The 17,719-nt window shown below is 49.6% G+C and overlaps 1 protein-coding gene across 4 annotated transcripts in view; it reads right to left on the bottom strand.

Moving 5' to 3' along the window:
• The window catches only part of PAK3 (p21 (RAC1) activated kinase 3), a 118,477-nt gene extending 102,403 nt beyond the window's left edge, over nucleotides 1-16,074 (bottom strand). The window contains exons 1-4 of one of the 4 annotated variants that reach the window (XM_044392103.3): nucleotides 15,829-16,074; nucleotides 14,838-14,903; nucleotides 14,608-14,717; nucleotides 9,323-9,470 (exon numbers count right to left, since the gene is read on the bottom strand). The gene's annotated coding sequence lies outside the window, so the exon portion shown is untranslated. Of the gene's footprint in view, nucleotides 1-3,996; nucleotides 4,162-9,322; nucleotides 9,471-14,607; nucleotides 14,718-14,837; nucleotides 14,904-15,828 lie in introns of all 4 variants that reach the window. The other 3 variants (XM_057313696.1, XM_044392104.3, XM_026478843.4) reach the window with 3 other exon arrangements.
• Between the last annotated feature and the right edge of the window lie 1,645 nt (nucleotides 16,075-17,719).

Raw genomic sequence — 17,719 nt, 5'->3', positions numbered from 1 at the left:
CGATAGTATATTCCAAGCAATAAATACTCCAAGCATGCTAGGGTAGCCTTCTTAGCTTTAGGCCCCTGTTTCTGCTGAACTAAATGAGTCTGTCAGAAAGAGAACAGATCTCAAACCTCTGGAAAAAGGAACCTGTATGAGACTTTAAAAAAGCCAAGTCACTGGCTCCTAATGAACTATAGAAGAAGAGGTAGGTATGGTCTGATACAAAGCATCTTCTAGAACTGTAACCATATATGAGCAGAACAGACCTCTTTTGGGGTATGCATTAGGAAGATAATCCTTGGAGAAAGAAAATCCTTCCTTTCATAGTTCATTTCAGAACAAAGTTGCGCTCTTTTGTGGAGTTTTAATTTCAGGGGTTGATTTTTAGCTAGCTCTTTTATATACCCAAAAGAATTCTCTCCAACAAAAGAAGAACAGCTCATCCCAGTTCTACTTCTGGTTCATTCTGTGATCTTGAGGAAATCACTGAATCTTCAGAAATAAATTCATTCATTCACCATTGACAAAGCATCTATCTAGAATGTGCCCAAGTAGGCAGAGGATGCTTTGCAAGTACAGTGCAGGAAGGGTAACTAATACTGTCCCGAGAAGCTGGAGGATACGGCACTCGAGGAGGGTATTGAAGGATGAGTAGGAGTTCACTAGGTTCTAGGGCAAGCCATGAACAAGGTACAGCCTGCCCTTGAACAAACTAAAAGTGTAATGCGTGTTGGCCATGACAGCTCAGTACAAGGAGGGCGACAGGCTGCTACTGAGGCTAGAGTAAGGGCCTCTCCAAAGCATGAAGGCGGCTTCGCAAAGGAAGTACACTAGAGCTGAATTCGGCAGAACGAGTAACCACACCATGGCAAGGACGTGTCTCAGGCACAAGGAACATTATGTGTTAGGGCCCAGAGAAGATTAGAAATAAGGTACTGATTAGACGAGCTACAGGTAACTTGGCCAGACCACAGTAAAGAAGAGGGATGGAAAAAATAACTTCCACAGAGACCAAATGAAGAAGGGTCTTGTATGCCCTTTTTCTGGTGTTTGGACTCTTTCTGTCTAGATGAAAAGGCTTCAAGCAGTGAGATGGCATGACTAGCTGTGACCTTCCGAATTTTTACTTGGGTGACAAGGTGACAAATGTCCAAGGCTGAAGACTCAGGGAATTTTTCCGCCAAAGGGTGGAATGTTCCAGGTAGCAAAGTGGCAACAATTTAGAAGAGACAATAGCGATCAGGTGAGCCAGGGGAGAAAGCAAGCGCAGGAACCAAGAGACTAGAAAGGCAGGAGGAGGGACGTTTCAAGAGGGGTCTCTGTTTTGGACATTGGCCGAAGATAGCAGGGCTGTTAGGCCTGGTGGGATTAACTGGTCTCAGGATTGTGAATGGAAATACGGTTCTACCCCAAGAGGCCCAGAAGAATGTGAGAGACCGAATTCTTATTTTTTTCAGTCTTTGGGGTTCTTCCAGCTTTACTGAGGTATAATTAACAAATAAAAATTGTATACGTTTAAGGTATACAGTGTGATGGTCTGATATATGTGTATGGTGTGAAGCGGTTACCACAATTCAAGTTAATCGATACAGCCATCACCTTACATACCTATCTTTTTTTTCTGGTGTGGTGAGAACACGCAAGATCTACGCTCTCAGCAAATTTCAAGTACACAATACAGTCTGATTAACTATAGTGACCGTGCTATGTATTAGGTCCCTGGTTTAACCTTTAGTTTCTTTTGGGGATTCCAAATAGAACTGTTTTAGCTTCTGTTTTATTTGGGTTTTATCTGTTTGCTTTTGGGGGTTTTTACAAATCAGAGTAAATGCTAGCATAGAATGGTGGGAGGAAAAACTAATGAAGCTGGTATGCGGATAACAAACTTGATTATGGTGGAAGCCCTTTGTGTTAGCAGCCATTAAAGCACCAGTAATAATGATTTTCCCATAAGAATAATAAGGACACATTGTTCTAATGATTTTGGCCAATATGACAGCATTTATGACTTTTAGAAAAAATGCCTTTTGACTTTTATATAGACTCTACTAACAAACGTAAAAATTCTACAACCACTAATAAGTATCTGCAATTGGACCTCGAATGGGCAACTTTTGTAAAATTCAGTATACAAAGAAAAGAGAACTCACATAGGGACACGTCTATCTCGGCAAAAATTAGACTAGGACTATCTGGTGGGAAGCACAACAAATATCTAAGCATCTTGACTTTGAGAGGCAGAAACCACATAGCAAGTCATAAAAAGCAGGAGGAAACATCAATTCACAGGTGGTGGAAAAAAATCTCTCTCCAGCTAACTAGCCTTCTCAATAGAGACACCAAGATTAGAGACAGTAAATACAAACGTAGCACCTGTGCTAACATGGTGATTTGGCATCATGAAATGGTTCGAGAGAGCTGGACACATGTGCTGTAGATATGAATCAGAAGACCATCGGCACTGAAGGAGGTACACAACCACCTGGGAAGAGTACAGAGTAAGAGAGAAGAAAAGACCACTGGGGAACACCAACATTTAGGGGCTAGAAGAGGAAAAGGAACCTGAGACCCCTGAGGAATATAGTTAAAGAAGTGGAGGAACTTGCTAGAAGATGTCATGGAAACCAAGAGAAGGGTACTTTGCTTTGAGTATGGCTATGAGGCACAAAAAAAGAAAGAAAAGAAAAGAAAAGAAAAGAAAAGAAAAGAAAAGAGCTACTCAGAAGTCAAAAACGCTCCACTTCGCGTCCTCCCATCCTTTCCCTAGAGTTTACTAAAGTTGATGTCATGTCACTTTCATGTCAAGAGAAATGGCCAAGTGGCACCAAAGGTCTGTTGACATGTTTCAGAATGCTTTAAGGAATCTCCCACTCTGGACATCTGGTGTTACTTGAGCAGTGTGAACAAAAACCACACAGCATGCCTGGAGAAAGATTTTCCTTTTGGTAGTGATGAGTACAATGGCGGCCATATATCACTCAGCCCTGTTGCAAAGCGTACTCTTAGGAGGTCACATTTGTTGCACTCCTGCAGTGTGTCAGACATCACACAGGATACAAAGAAAAATACAATATGGTGGGGCTAGCAGATAAACCATAGCTAGCGTTCGATTTTCTTTTTCCACAAGAAGGATCATGCTCAGTTTGATCAGCTCTTATTTGCTCAATGTAGCCCCCAAAGGCTTTGCCAAGCCAAGATGCAAATGCTCAGTATGGCCGGGTCCCACCTCAACCTAGTACTGCCGCTAATGAGCTTCACGACCTTGCATACGTCCCCTGGCCCCTCTGAACCTGTTTCCTCATGTACGAAAGGGGACGACCTCGCCAAGAGGCTGTGAGAATCAAAGAATCCACATGTGGGAAATATGTGGAAGCAATTCAAGATATTCTACCCAGAGAAGATGCTTATGATTACGACCCTAGATTTCACAAGCCATAAACAAAATCACCAGCATCATTGAGACCTCACGTCCCGGGCACTCTGCTGAAAGTTACTCCTGCCCAAGTTCATGCCACTTGCGTAACCACATTAGGTATTACTATTTCCATTTTACAGACGAAATGGACCCCCAGAGACATCAGGTCATCTGCTAAGGGCACAGAGTGGAAGAATAAGACCACGACCCCACATCTGGGGTTGGACACATGCAAAGTGTCACAGTGAACTGTGTCTCCACTGCGGCGCTTAGGACCAAAGCCTGGAAATGGGCAGATCCTCTACCCACAAAGCAGACATTTCAACATTAGAATCAAGGGCAGAGGGATGTCTGTAGTTAGACGCCAGACTTCTGGCTGCACCAGGATCGGGAGTCTCTCCTATTCCCCTCCTCGAAGGTTCTACACCAGCAAACGCAGGAGACATTGCTGAGGACTTCCTGATTTCAAGGGAAAAGTTGTAGGACTAGAGGGAACATGGACATGAATCAGAAACATTAATGGCCAGATAAGCGTGTCCCAGAAGGACCCAGGAATGGAGGCAACGCTCCATAGGTTAATTCTGTTTTTCCCTCACCTTCTTAAGCGGGGATGAGCACTGCCTCCTAGCTTATGCTTAAGCAGGAATGTAAGGAAAGCAGACAGCCAGTCCTGTGACAATTGGCTCCTTGGCTGCAGAGAACCATCTTCTTTCTCTGCTGTCTCAGGGTTCTGTTCCTTTGAAGGCGCCTACCTCGGAGGGCTGTGGTAAGGGTAAGAATATCTATTATTTGTTGAGCACTTACTGTGGGCCGGATAGTGTGCTACATGCTTACATACTTTAGCTCATTCCGTCCTTGTAACAACCCAGTGAGGCAGAAGTTATTAATGTCACTCCCATTTTACAGATGAGGAAACTGAGCCTTAAGAGGGATGAGTAATTGACTCAAACAAGGTTCCGCAGCTAGGAAGCGGCCAAACCGGGACTCAAATGCTCGTCTTTGGACTCCAGAGCTCCTAATTCCTTTATCATAATGGATGAATGGGTTATTAACTGTTTTGAAAAGTACAAAACATCATATCCATGCACGGGGGTGGGTTGATTCACTTAGCACTTCACAAGGCATTCAAGTGAATTGAGGCAGGTGCATTTTCTTTTCCTTCTGAAAATTCACCCAGTCCTGGAAAATTATATAAATTGCTTTTGGTGACTCTCAGCATATCCACAGAAATGATCAAATGTAAGTTTGCCAGTCTATTTCTCTAAAGCCATCTCTTGGAGGAGGTGGTGGCTAAATTTTAACTCAGTACAAAATTTCCATAAAGGTCTACAGCTCACTTTCCTTCCTCTACCTTAGGCACAGTTGACAAAGGGCTTATCACACCATCTTCTGGAAAGATGGCACATCTCTGGGCTGGGCAAGAGGTCTACGAGGAGGTGTGCTTTGGGAAATGACTGCCCCACAGCCTGGCTGCTGTTCCCAACCATCCATGGGCCCTCAAGGCCTTGGGAGCCTGAAGACCACTGGATGATAAAGAGTCCCCCATTCCCAAGCTTCAAGACTGCTGCCTTGGGCTGCTGTTGCATGGTGACATCATTTTTCCCCCTCGAATGAAAGTACCTCGAGGACAGGGTATGTTGCTTTCCTCCATCTGAATCTCCTTCTGGGTCTAGCACTAGCTAGGGCCCATAGAAGCTCCTCAACCCACGCTGGTAATGCCATTGGAATTCTGGGATTGAGGAAGACAGGCACTGGATCTGTCCTGACACATTGCTGTCCACCCACCTCTTTTCAGTTTCTTACTGGAGTTTCACAAGTAGCTGTTCCAGGCCTGGCATCACACTAGACCCTGGGAATCCAAAATAAGTTAGACGATGTGGTCTCTGCTTTCCAAGAAGGTCTCAATCTGATCGCAGGTGTAGAGGGCAGTGTGTGGTATTTCAGAGTACAGGCTTTTCCCCATGGTGCCAGACTCCATTATCAAATGGCAGCTTGGACCTATTTTGCACTCATCTTTCCTCCAGAGGAGACTCCAGCAAGGGAAGCCATGGGTTAAGGAGGCTCCTACAAGGTGCTCTTGTGTTTCTAAATCTCTCGTCGGGAATTGGGGTAGCACGGGATTCTGGCACCAGGCTCCTGCTCCGCTAGTTGGTTCACTCCTGGGATTTGCGCTTCTTTTTACCCTCTTGCAGGGAAATCTACAGTCTGTCTGGAGCGCAAGGAAGTTTCTTCAGCTTGCCTTTATCCACGCCTACTGAGAAATTTCCTCTGTTAACGTGTCAGTAGCAGCTGTTGAAATTCCAGTGGGGTCTATGTATGCACATGCACACTCCCAACAGAAATTTGAATACCACGTTCCAGGGCTAACAGGGTAAAAGTAGGTCTGGCTAGACTAGAGGTGCCTACTGGGAACAGCAGGGAATTCCAGATCAGAAACCTAAAATCAGAGACCCATACTTTTGCCTAGGGAACCACAGCGAGTGCGTAAAGAAACACATGCTTTACTCTGCCCTCCCCTTGGGAGAGAAAGGAGGTAGCAAGTTAAGCCATAAACTTCCAGAAAATAAACCATCTAAACCCCAGCCCCTTTTGGATAGCCCGGCTAAGATTCTATTAGACATGACTTCTGTAAAAAAAAAAATTATGGCAAAAGGACATAAGATTTGATCTGTGGGTTTGAGCTTTTTTTTTTTTTTTAAACCCAGACATAAATTTCACTCCTTTCTTCTCTGGAAAGATCTAGTCCCACGGGTGCCCTGGCTGAGACCAACACTCTTCCTTTCGACACAGGTTGCTGAAAAACCTTCCAGCAGGGGTGAGGAGAGCACTGGCGGCAAGTAGGGGAAAAAAGGTGACAACTGTGATTGTGAACTCCCCGCAGTGGGGTGTGTGATGGTGTGTGTGTTAGGGTGTGAATGTGGCAGTATCAGTGTGGGGCCATGCGTAAAAGTGTGTGCCTGAGTGTGCAGTCACTATAACCATGTGTGAGTCATGGACGTGGGTGAGTGGGATCATCTCTGAAGGAGTGCTGGTCCATGTCCATGTGAGTATGTGTCAGCATCAATGCGTCTGTGTGAGTCCAAAGAAGAGTCCCGGCCGCTCGGGCGAGTATGTCGAGCTAGGGGCAATGTATTTATGCTTTAGTGACTGTGTGGGCACGTGGGCCACCGTGAGCAAGTGTATCCACCTCAGGGGGGATGTTTCAAGGGGAATGACAGTCTGAGTGAGTCTATGTGGCCGTCTGTGGCGTCAGCAGTGGCCCGTGTGGGAGTGCACGAATGCAGTTATGGGAATCGGGGGTGACAGTGTGGATTGTGTGGGCTGGTGTGGTGTGTGGCAGCATAAATGCAGGTCGGGGACAGTGCAGGTCACCACGTGTGTACTGGTGTGAATGTGTGTCGCAACGTGAAGTTATGTCAATATGAGAGTACAAGAGTGAGAATGAGCAAGCACGTGAGTGTGTGGGGGGGTGTGCCAGTTTGAACACATGGGACGCAGAGATGGCAGTGGGAGAGGGAGAGGGTGTACATGTGAATGTACATGAGTGTGAGACAGAGTGACTGTGTGCCCCTGGGGATGTGTGGGAGTGTATGATTTGGAGTGTGTGGCTGTGAACGTGAGCGTATGGAAAACCGTGAAAATGTGCAAACATCAGTATCTAGGCATGGGTGTGCCGTAAATGTGACTGTATGTTGATGTGAATTAGCGTGAGTACTGAATGTGAGTGAGCAGATGGATGTGTCGGAGTGTGTCAGCACGACTGCATCTGTGGGACTCTGAGTGTGAGGGTCGGGCGATGTGTGTCAGTGAAAGTGGCTGAGTTTACGAAAAGGACTGTCTGAGTGTGAGGTTCGGACGATGTGTGTCAGTGAAAGTGGCTGAGTTTACGAAAAGGACTGTATCTGAGGACCCATGCCTGTGAGTTGGGTGAAGAGTGCGATCAGGCCTCAGAGTGAAGATGAGTGAATGAGCGTAAATGGGTGTCACGATGAGCGTGTTTCCATGTGTAAGCGTGATTTGGGGTGAATGTGACAGATGTGGAGAGGTTGCGTCCGTGCCAAGTAGGAGTCCCAGAGCACATAATACTAAGGGCAAGACTATAAGATGATATAGCAGCAGAAACAGGTGAGACTGTGTTTACCACAAATGTGTCCGGTAGGAAAAGCGTGAGCCAAGGAGGCACAAGGAGTATGTGAAGGTCCAAGAATACATGAGTGTGCTCGTGAAAGTGTGTGTATGTGTGTGTGAGTGCTGAAGCATTTGGGATGCTGAGAAACTCTCGAGGAAGAGTCTCTCCTCCCAAAGCCATAGCACGTACGTGTCCAGTTACAGCACGTTACTTAGCCCCTCTCAACCTTGGTCACCTCGTGGGCAAAACCATGATTCTAGTACCTACCTTGAAGCTAGTGTCACTTTTATAATCAGAAACAAAAACAGTAACTATTAGGAAAAAAAAACAAACCACCTACCTTGCAGAGTTACTGTCGGATCAAAGGGTCTCCTGCAAGTAAAATGCCCCGCCCAGCGCTGGCAACAGCAGACAATAAATACACATTATTACTGGAGCTGTCACAGAACACCCGGGAGAGACCCCAGGGCTCGCTTCTGACTTGAGCGAGTTCTAGTTACCTTCTGTCGCTCAAGGTCTATAGCGGATCCCCTACCATAGCATCTCTAGGAAGCTGAATACACCAGTATCGGCAGGGCTGTAATTTCATACCCTCACTATCCCGGCCGAAACCCTGGAGCTTCCCCTTCACAAGGAGGCACCCTAGAACACCTGCCGCTGAGCTGCACTTTTCCTTTGTCCCATTGGGCCCGGGGTGGGCTCCGTGTGAAAGGGAACTGCACTGCGTATTCCTTGTTTGCTTTCTCTTTTTCTTGTTGGGGTGTTTTTGCTTTTTTTTTTTTTTTAAGTTTGGTTGGTCACTTGCTTTTGACTTGGGCGTTATGAGATGCCTGGGTAACTGACAAATAGACAGACAGAAGTGCAAAGAGAAGGAGGCAGGTAAGATACAAACAGGTAGCTGGATGGCGGCGTATGGCAACAGAAGGCCAGAGGGGGCAGCTGACAGCAGAAGCCCTAATCGGCTGCCCGACAGGGGGAAGAGTAGATGATCAGAGGCAGGCCATGGAACCCAAAAGGAATGGAGAGGAAGAGAGAGACCCAAACTGAAACGCTGCCGGGGAACTGTCGGGCACTTGGGAGAGAGACTAGAGACCTGTGAAATCGAGTCCCTACCTCTAGTTTATGGTCTAGTTTACCTGCCAAGATGAATACTCCAGAAACTGTGCAAGAAAGATCAAAGGTGATAGAGAAGCAAGGGCTACACGATCTACTACGGGCTCAACTGTTGTTGGAGATCTGAGGGAGAAGTGCTCCCTGCTTGGTTGGGAAGGCAGAGAGAAGGTTCTAGAAGGTTTCAGCCCACCAGGCTTGGAAGCTGGGATAGATGGGGTGGGGGTATGCCTTGAATAGGAAGGTCAAATGAAAGTTGTAGAGCAGGAGAAATTTTGGGAACTAACTGGTCAGTCAGTGGTACGTGGCTGAAATGCCACTTTGACATCCGGAAAGCAGGAGGAAAGGAAATGCCAGCTTGAGGGGAAGCATGTCGGTGGTTACACGGAAGCTCTTAGACAGAGCCTGACAATTGCAAAGGACTTGGCCATGACCGTTCGGTTGTTTCTCCTACTCACCCCACAATGTAGGTCACAGCTATCATTCCCATATTAGAGATGGAGGGAACCGAGAGACCAAGTGTAGCTACATGGGCCACAGTCCCCCAGAAAGGAGGGGCTGTGCCCCAAAGCCTGGCTTGTGAGGCCCAGGCAGCGTCTTTAATATTGGGAACTCTGGTGGAAGGGTGGCCTTCACCTGGATTTGGAGATCCCTGACTGCCTACCCTGGAATCCGTTACTCACCTCTTATTGCCACGGCTACAGGACCTCAGCACAGGTGGGCACTGCCCATGAGAAGGGGCCGGGCTGCCTTCAGCTCCCACGGACTCAGTGCTGGGCACGCTAGGTGCCACAAGACGCAAGGACTCAGCTGCTCTTTCTTGGGGGCAACCTGCCAAGAGAAGCATCATGGGGGTGCAGGAATCTCTTGCCCCACCTGCTACTACTCCCTCAGCCAATCCCCTCAAACCTCACACACACGCTATAGTGCATTTCAGAAAACCCCTTGAGAAGGCAGCGAATCAGAGAGGGGAGAAGCATAAAAAGGACTTTGCGAGGTCAGAGTCCAGAAAGGGCACTGAACCAGGAGTTTCAGGTTGAGAACTGCTGTCACCTCACCACTCTGGCTCTGCCTGCTAGCTCGTGGAGAAAACCTGCCCTAGCTTCCCTGGACAGGTGTCAGGAGGACTAGATCAAACAGGACAGATGGGAAATAGCCACATATTTGCAGGAGGTGGTCCAGTCTAGCATGCGACAGAAAACCGAGAGATCACGGCAAATGCACGTTGGCTCTGGGGACACCTGAGCGTCCTGAAGATCTAGCAATGCTGTTTCACTTCCAGGTGCCCACCTCCACCTCCTTCCCTTCTCAGCAACCTCCTTCACTGGGTGGCGGTGGGAAGCACTCAGAGGGTCCCTAACTTGTTATCACCTCACTGCCGCTGAGGGCCTCAGCCCCTGATCCTAACTGGAACCTCCTTCTGCCCCCCACCCTGACCCAATCTCTACTATAGGAAGGTCTTCCACAGTCTTTCTCAGATTTCTTAGGGTGAATATATCCTGGGTTTTTTGGGGGTGACAGTTTATCCCATCTTCCCCACAGATGTTTCCATGTCCAACCGTGGAGGCAAGGTCTTTAACCCCTCTTTTTTCTGCCTTCCCCCACAATCGCTTGAGCCTCTCAAGGACGAGACGGATCTTCCCTCTGCAATCCTTCCTACCCTGCGCCCGCCTTCCCTCCATGTGTCTGTCCTCCAAGAAAAGCAGCACCTATATGTGAAATCCTAGGAAAGCCGGACCCAGGCTAGCAAACTTTCTATCAGTGGATACTGGAATGCCCCAGGTCCTAATCCAAAGACACAGGTGGAGGGGTAGCTAAAGGCAGAGATAGTAAAACTGAAGACTCGGGGAGCCACGGAAAGCCCCAGGATTCCCAATTTCCCCTTGGTGAACGAGAAGACCAAGCCATACCCCAGGTCTGCCACTTGCTCCTGGCGAGACTCCAGAGCCCGGCCGCCCGTGTGTCCCCCAGGGGCCCTGGCATTCCCTGAGTGCTTCCCACTCACATACTCCCAGCAGCCTTTCCAGATCCCACCCACTGGGCCACTAAGTGGTTCGCCCATCCCCTGCCTGGCTGCATGAGCTCATCCTGCAAGGGGGCAGGGTGGGGGTAGGTGAGTAACAGCTGCCAAAGCTCCAGAGAGGGGCAGGACTGGAAGGGGGCTCAAGAAGGACGGCCACGAAAAGTCCCCTGAGCCTGGAGGGATGGCAGCAAGCACCCATGGGGGTGGGGAACAGTGCTGGAGGGCCAGGTGGGGGGGGCAGTGGAGGCACCAGCATGGACCAACCAAGCACCTCCAGGTTCCTGTGTAAGATCGAGAGCTTTCCATAGGCCTGCCTTCACCTTGCCTCAGCCTCCCATGAACCGCAGGGCAGCCTGCTTCAAATACACCAGTTGCAGGGCTGAGCCTAGCAGGACACAGCACTCCACCTGGTGGCCACACTCCTCTCGCCTGTCTTGGGGGGGGCGGTGTTTTGTTGAGTGTGCGGAGATGCATCCTGTGTGTGAGTACGCATGGGGGGAGTGTGTCTGAACTGCTTCCTGTACCCCCACGGTATCAGGGTGCCTATACGCGATCACGTGCATGCCATGTCTTATGCATACTGTTTTGTGGGTGTCACATCTGTATCACGTTGGGGGGGTGTGCAGTCATGTGTCTAGCAGGCGTATGGACACAGTGTCTGCACTGTATTGTGTATGTGCTGTGCCTCTCACCATGTGCTCTGTGCCTTGTATGCACCTGGCATGTATCTAATCCCCGTTCTGTATCACGTGGCTCTGCCATATTATGTGTCTATATCCTGCTGTGTGTCTGTACCGCCCTGTGTCTGCACCTGGGGCTTAGCCCCCTCCTGGAGGCTGGGGGTAGGGATCAGTGCACCCATTTTCTGCCTACCAGCACCCCAGCTTTGCTGCACTTCAGCTTCCTGCCAGCATCTCTGTCTGGGGACCAGGGCGGCCACTTTGTTGATGGTGTGTGTGTGTGTGGACCGGGGAAGCTGTGGCCAACCACTCTCTCTACCACAGGGCCCTCCCATGGCAGGTGCCTGGCCCAGCACTAAAGAAGGCAAGGAAAGGAGTTCCGGAACCTTTCTCAGGCCCAAAGGAGGAAGCGAAGCGCTAGGGAGATGGCGCCCTTGCTCAACCCCCAGTCCCGTCCATATAGGAGAAGGGCCTGCTGGGAGCTTCAGGTGCCTCAGTTTCTCCTTCAGGCCATCTGGAAGGACTGGAGCCCTTCTCCGCAGGGAGTTAACAGCTGCACAAGGGATTAGCACTGGCAAAGGGAGCTGGGCCATGGGACGCAGGAGGAGCTCTGCCAAAGGTGTGCCCGCTGAGGTCACTAGAGGGCGCAATTGTGCTGGCAGTTCGGGGTAGTGTCTCTTCAGGGTGCGGAATTCCAAAAAGTCCACCTGGCTCAGAGAGGGATGAAGGAGAAAGAAGGATACACACCCTAAGCAGGCCTTCCTCCACCCTCATCCCAGGCCCTTCGGTTTTGAGGCTGATTAGGGAGTTGGTGACACAAGTGCCTATCTGCCCCTCCCCCCACCCACTGTATAAGATCTGTATAAAATCCCCACAGAGCTTCTCAGGGGCTTGGTTTTAGGGTCCCTAGCAGATTCTCCACTTGGGCTTCCTTTCTCCCTCCGGTTTCCCATTCACATGAAATAAAAATAAAACCATGCTGCTCAAAGAGATGAAATGTGTGTGGTGTTTGGGGGTTTGTTTTGTACTGTTTTCCCCCAAATCGGAGGGCATACCAAAAAGTGTGATTTAGAAGGGTAAATGGTTATTTGGGGGGGGGATGTTGTCCTATGGTGGATCTGCCTTAGTGACCAAGAACAAATGAACCCACTTCCTAAAATGTCATGACCATCTCAGAAACCACCTCGTCCAACCCCATCATTCAAAAGACAAGGAAACTAAGGCTCTGAGAGGGGCAGAAACAGACACACCTAACTCCTGACTCCCAAGGTTTATTCCACCCCAACTCCGTGTCCTCTAGTCTCTAAAAACCTTCCTTCTCCAAATCCAGCACCTTCCCAACTCAGGGCAAAACCCTATCCTCTCTCTCTACTGCGTGGGCTCCAAGACGGTCCTGTTCTGTCTCAATGATCAGCCACCCAGGCTTTGCTGTGACCACACCTTGGGAATATCTCCATTCCCCACCAGTCAATCGTTCCTCTCTTTCCAGTCTTCAAAGTCCACCTCCCCCCTTTTGCTTCCCACCCACAGACCCAGCCGGATAGCTATGCCATTTTGCCCCTCATCATGTCCCCTGGGGGCAGCAAAGATTGCCCCAACCTGCAGATAATTGACCAAATGTGCAAATCAGACATGGATCCATTGTACTGATTAACATTTCCAATTAAACTCTGGGTTAGGCTGCGTGTATTAGTGACTGGAGTAATCACTGCTCACTGCGCTGAATGTAAATGCAAATGCCTTCCAAAGTCCCCGGGCGCAGGAGGAAGCGACACATTTCGGGAGGGAATGGAAACAGACTGCCAGGCCCCGGGGGTTCCTCTGGCTCTCTGGTACCCCTAAATCAGATTTTAAACTTATGGCTGTTACTTGATCAGAAGGCTCCAGCTTCACACCGGAAATGGAGGACTTGGGCCCTGCCAGCTGCTACGTGCCCTTTCCTGCCCCCTCCTGGAGAAGCCGCAGAGTGCCGAGTTGGCAGGGGAGTCCACCCCAGGCCCTGCAGAGGGAACCGCCTAGCCTCTGGCAGGTGGAGAGCTTGGGGGACAACAGGGCACCCCAGAAGCCTCAACAGCCACACTTACCTTCTAGCGCAGGGATTTTCACCATCCCTCACCTCACAGGGTCCCACAGGCCCCTGGGAAGGAGGGCATTTTTGGAACACAGGCAGATACCCCATGCCTGCAGCAGGGACCCCAGACCTGGCCCTGGCCCTCCCCGTGTGAAAATAGTCAACCTACCTGTCTTGGGCGGATTCAAAGCTCCCCCAATCCCCTTTGGGACCCTGCCTCCCTATTCCTTAAAGGGAGCCTGAAAGAGCCATTGTGGAGTCCGCTGTTCACAGTTTCTTCTCTTTCCTATGATCAAAGCTACTAGCTCCTGAAGGTGGGTTATATGGATGGAAATGCTATCGAGTCCCTAAACATCAAGAAATCGTCCCCCTAAGTCTGGGCTGAGCCACATGTGCCTCGATCACCAACATTTCCCCATCTCACCAGGAAAATCGGGACCTTCGGGCTCCTGGTTAAGACCAGAGCTTTCTTCTTGTTCTATCTCTCTATGGCTTTGTTCCTACCTGCTCTGAGCTTACCTGCATCTAGATTTCTAGCCCTGATTGCTTTTTGCCTTGGCCACCCCGTTTGACCTCACAGGAGCTTTGTGTCTGACCTCACAATAGCAGAGTGTCTGATGGGGGCAGCACCTCTCCATCCCCCCACCCCAGGTATTCCACATTTTTCTCACTTGTCACGTCTACTGACCTCTCCCCAGAGACCTCAGCACGCTTGTTTGCTTCATATGCCAATTCTGCCTCCAGCCAGACAATCTGCAACCTGTGGTAATGGTCTGCTAGTCGGAACGCCTTTGGGGTGTTGTGGCCCTTTGCCTGCATCCGTATTACAAATGAACCTCCTGTTTTCTGTTTAGTCTCTCCCACAAAGCCCACTTGCCTACCTGGAGGCCTGGAGGGTCCACTCCTTGACATCTAAAAGTCCCTCTGGCCTCAAGATTCTCAGCTGTTGGCTTTTACCCAGCATTCATGCCAGTCTCTTCTCACTTTGCCTCTTTCATGGAGGAGGGAGGTATGACATTTGTATCCAGAAACGAAGGCTGACATGGCTCTCCCTCCAAGCCCTGGCCTCTTAGTTGTCCATTACCGGATTAAGCCCCTTTACCCAAAGGTGCCCCTGATTAGGGGCCTCAAGTACCAAATCACAGACCTGCCCAATCATAATTTTGCAAATGGCCCAGTGAAAACCGCACTGACCTTTATACCTCGGTCATTCCAGAACAGGGCCACAGTGTTGTCACCAACAGGAATGGACCTCCTTCTGTTCCAACACCTCAGACAGCCATGCAGTTGGCCTGGATTTGAGTCTGCAAAACCATGGGGGGAGCAAGACTAACATGGCTAAAGGCTTCCCTGCTGAAAGCCATTGAAAAAAAGAATAACACTGCAACTGCCCCCTTCATGCTTCCCAAAGCCAAGCCACTCACCCTTCTCTGCTTTGCTTCTACAGACCACAGCCTAGAACCCTCAAGTCCAGAGTCTGCCACTGGATTCTGGAAGGTGGGACCAAAAAATCAAGTGGGGCCTCTGGCTCCCTCCCTGTGGGCACCGCCCTCCCACCCTGTCCCTCAACCACCACCTAGGGAAGGAAAGCCTGTGAGAGCAAGAATCTAAAATGTTCAATCCGCCCCAAAGTGTGGCTAGTCATCTAGCCAGAGCCAGTTCACAAACTGAGGTCAAGGCCCCCTGCGCCGCGCTGAGGACAGGGTAGGGGGGCCGTGGACCTAATGACCCCTAATGACCCCTGCCCCCCCCAGACAAAGACAAAGGCCTACTGAGGGACGCCAGGCTTTTTAGGGATAGTACTGCATCATTCCAATCTCCACATGACAAGAAATGAGTCGTCCTGTCATTACCCTCCCCCGACCTAAAAAAGGGGAGGAGGGTAAAGGAAAATAAAAGAAAGGGCGCCCCATAGAAGAAAATCGTCACTTTTTCTGTTTGCTCAGGTTGGGCTCTTCCCCCTCCCCTGGACTTGTCCGGGCCGTGGCCACACCTCCTCCCCTCGGTGGTTTTTCTTTTTTTTTTTTTTTTCTGGGGGGGGGGGGGTGGCTTGCCCTCGCTTCTGTAGCTGGGGGAGGGGGCGAGAAGATGGTATAAGACTAACTGGCTGACGTTGCTTTGAGGGCGGCTTTGGCCTCCAGCGGCCCAGGCCCGAGTCGGGGAGTCTAGGGCTTGCCCGGGCGCCGGGGTCCAGGCCCTCTGAAAGTGGCCCTGACACACCCACTCGTCCGCGTCCGCCCAGCGCGATCGGGCGAACTGCGCGCCAGGGCTCGGGGCTCCGGGGGCGCCACGGAGGGGACCCGAGGCTGGGGCGCCGCGACATCAGAAGGTGGTCCCCCGGGAAGGCAGAAAATCTTCCCAGCAGCGCCACACCCTCCCCCGAGCGAGCCGGGCGCCGTCAGTCGCGGGATTTACCTGCCACTGGTCCAGCCACCCTGTCCAGACCTTTCCTCTCTACCTCCGAGCGCTCGGGCTGGCGAGGCTGGGGGAGCCGCAGCCGCAGCCGCAGCCCCGGGCCCGGCCCGCTCCCCCCGGCTTTCCTCCCGGCCCCGCACTCCTGCTCCGGGCCGGGAAAAGCTGCAGACCCCCGCGCGAGCCCCCAGACGGTGCGCTGCCGACAGCTGCCCGCCCGCGGCAGAGCCCCGCTCGGCAACCGCTCCCTTGCTCCTGTCTGCTATGACGTCACCCGGGCTCTGCACCGCATGCGGACCAATCAGAGGATGAGCAGAAAACTAAAATCGCCCTGAGTGGGCTGCTGGGGACCAATCTTTTGTTTCCAGGCAGGAAGCGCCTGGGAGGGGAAAAAAAAAACTGACGGGGAGGGAACAGAAAGAGGGAAAGGAAAAGGAGATGGAAACTTCTACACTGTCAGCGTTGTCTAGACAGAGGTGGGGCCATCAAGAGAGAGGCGCACCTGACAGTAGGGACGGGCGGGGGCATTTCACGGATCTTCCTTAACCGGCCCCTCGGGAAGACTGGAATTTCAGATAAATTTTCAGGGGAGGCAATCCATCCAGCTACACGGGCACTCTTTACTGGGGAAAATGGTTTGGATTTGGGACACCACCTGTCAGGCCAACAGGTTACGTTTAGGGAGTCTTTGGACTACACAGTAGACTCTGGCAGATACAGCGGCATTCAGAGTTGACAATCGAGATAGGGAAACTATCTTTCTGCCCATGAAACACACATTTCAAAACACGGAGCGTTATACAAACACACAAACTATTTCAAGTAGTTTAGATATATAGATATATTTAATTTCATTAAAATGTGGCTCTCCCTAAAACCTCTGTGGTCTCTCGTCTTTAAGAAAAAGTTCAAATTTTTGCCCGCTTGCAAAGCTTAAAATGTAACTCCAAAAAATCATCTCTTGCTACTCCAAAATCCATACCCCTCCCCCCCCCAGGATTTAGCTAGATTATATAAATTATGGTAAATCCCAGCAAGGAGACAGTAAGCTCTCACCAAAAATGACAAAGAATGCAAAATACTAAGTACCTTCAAATTACAGTGATGTAAAATACACCCACAGAAATGATCAGAAGAGAACATAAAATTATCACAGTCAGGTAAATTTTATGGGTGATTTTCCCTCTCCACTTTCAAGCTTATTTTTATGAAGACAAATATATCCTGGCGTACTTAAGTGGTCAAAATGGGCTATGACTCTCCACAATACACTTTTCTTCCAATTTTCTCAACACCCCATAACACCTAGCCATCATTTCTCCATAATGCTAGCAAAACAAATTTCAAAACAGAGAGTGAATTAATACATATTTGCCAAGTTCCTCTTAGGAAAAGTCACACAACAGCCCCCTAGATTCACAGAGACAATATCTGGGGAAGTTGAGAGAATGGGATACCTCTTTGGATTAATTCATTTAAAATTATGATCATGCTGGAAGTTGAAAAAAGAACAACAAAGATCCTTCTAATCTAGGACAAGGCAGGAAAGAGGGAGGCAAAGACAAAGTAAACTACATACTCCAGAGGTTTTAAAGGATCACTTTGCACTTTACTTTTTATTTTCCTTAATTAAAAAATATATTTATGCATACATGACTATTACATGAACACTGTAGGAAGTCGCAAAGCTGGAATTTGTATCTAGATCTGAGTCCAAGGCCAATGCTTTTTCTAATATGATACATGGTATTATTGGTTTTGTTAAAATACATTTTTGCTTGGGAAAAAAAAGAGTATACTAGATTGGTGTTTTTTAAAAACTCAAGCATTTTTAAATAGCTTTTTGTGTGTGTGCTTGGTGGTTGTCTTCCTAATGCAAAAACACTCCTCACCT

The sequence above is a fragment of the Ursus arctos genome, chromosome X (genome assembly GCF_023065955.2).
Source record: "Ursus arctos isolate Adak ecotype North America chromosome X, UrsArc2.0, whole genome shotgun sequence".
NCBI lineage: Eukaryota > Metazoa > Chordata > Mammalia > Carnivora > Ursidae > Ursus > Ursus arctos.
The sequence above is the reverse complement of the archived record's forward strand: the minus strand, read 5'-3'. Positions and strand labels throughout refer to the sequence as shown.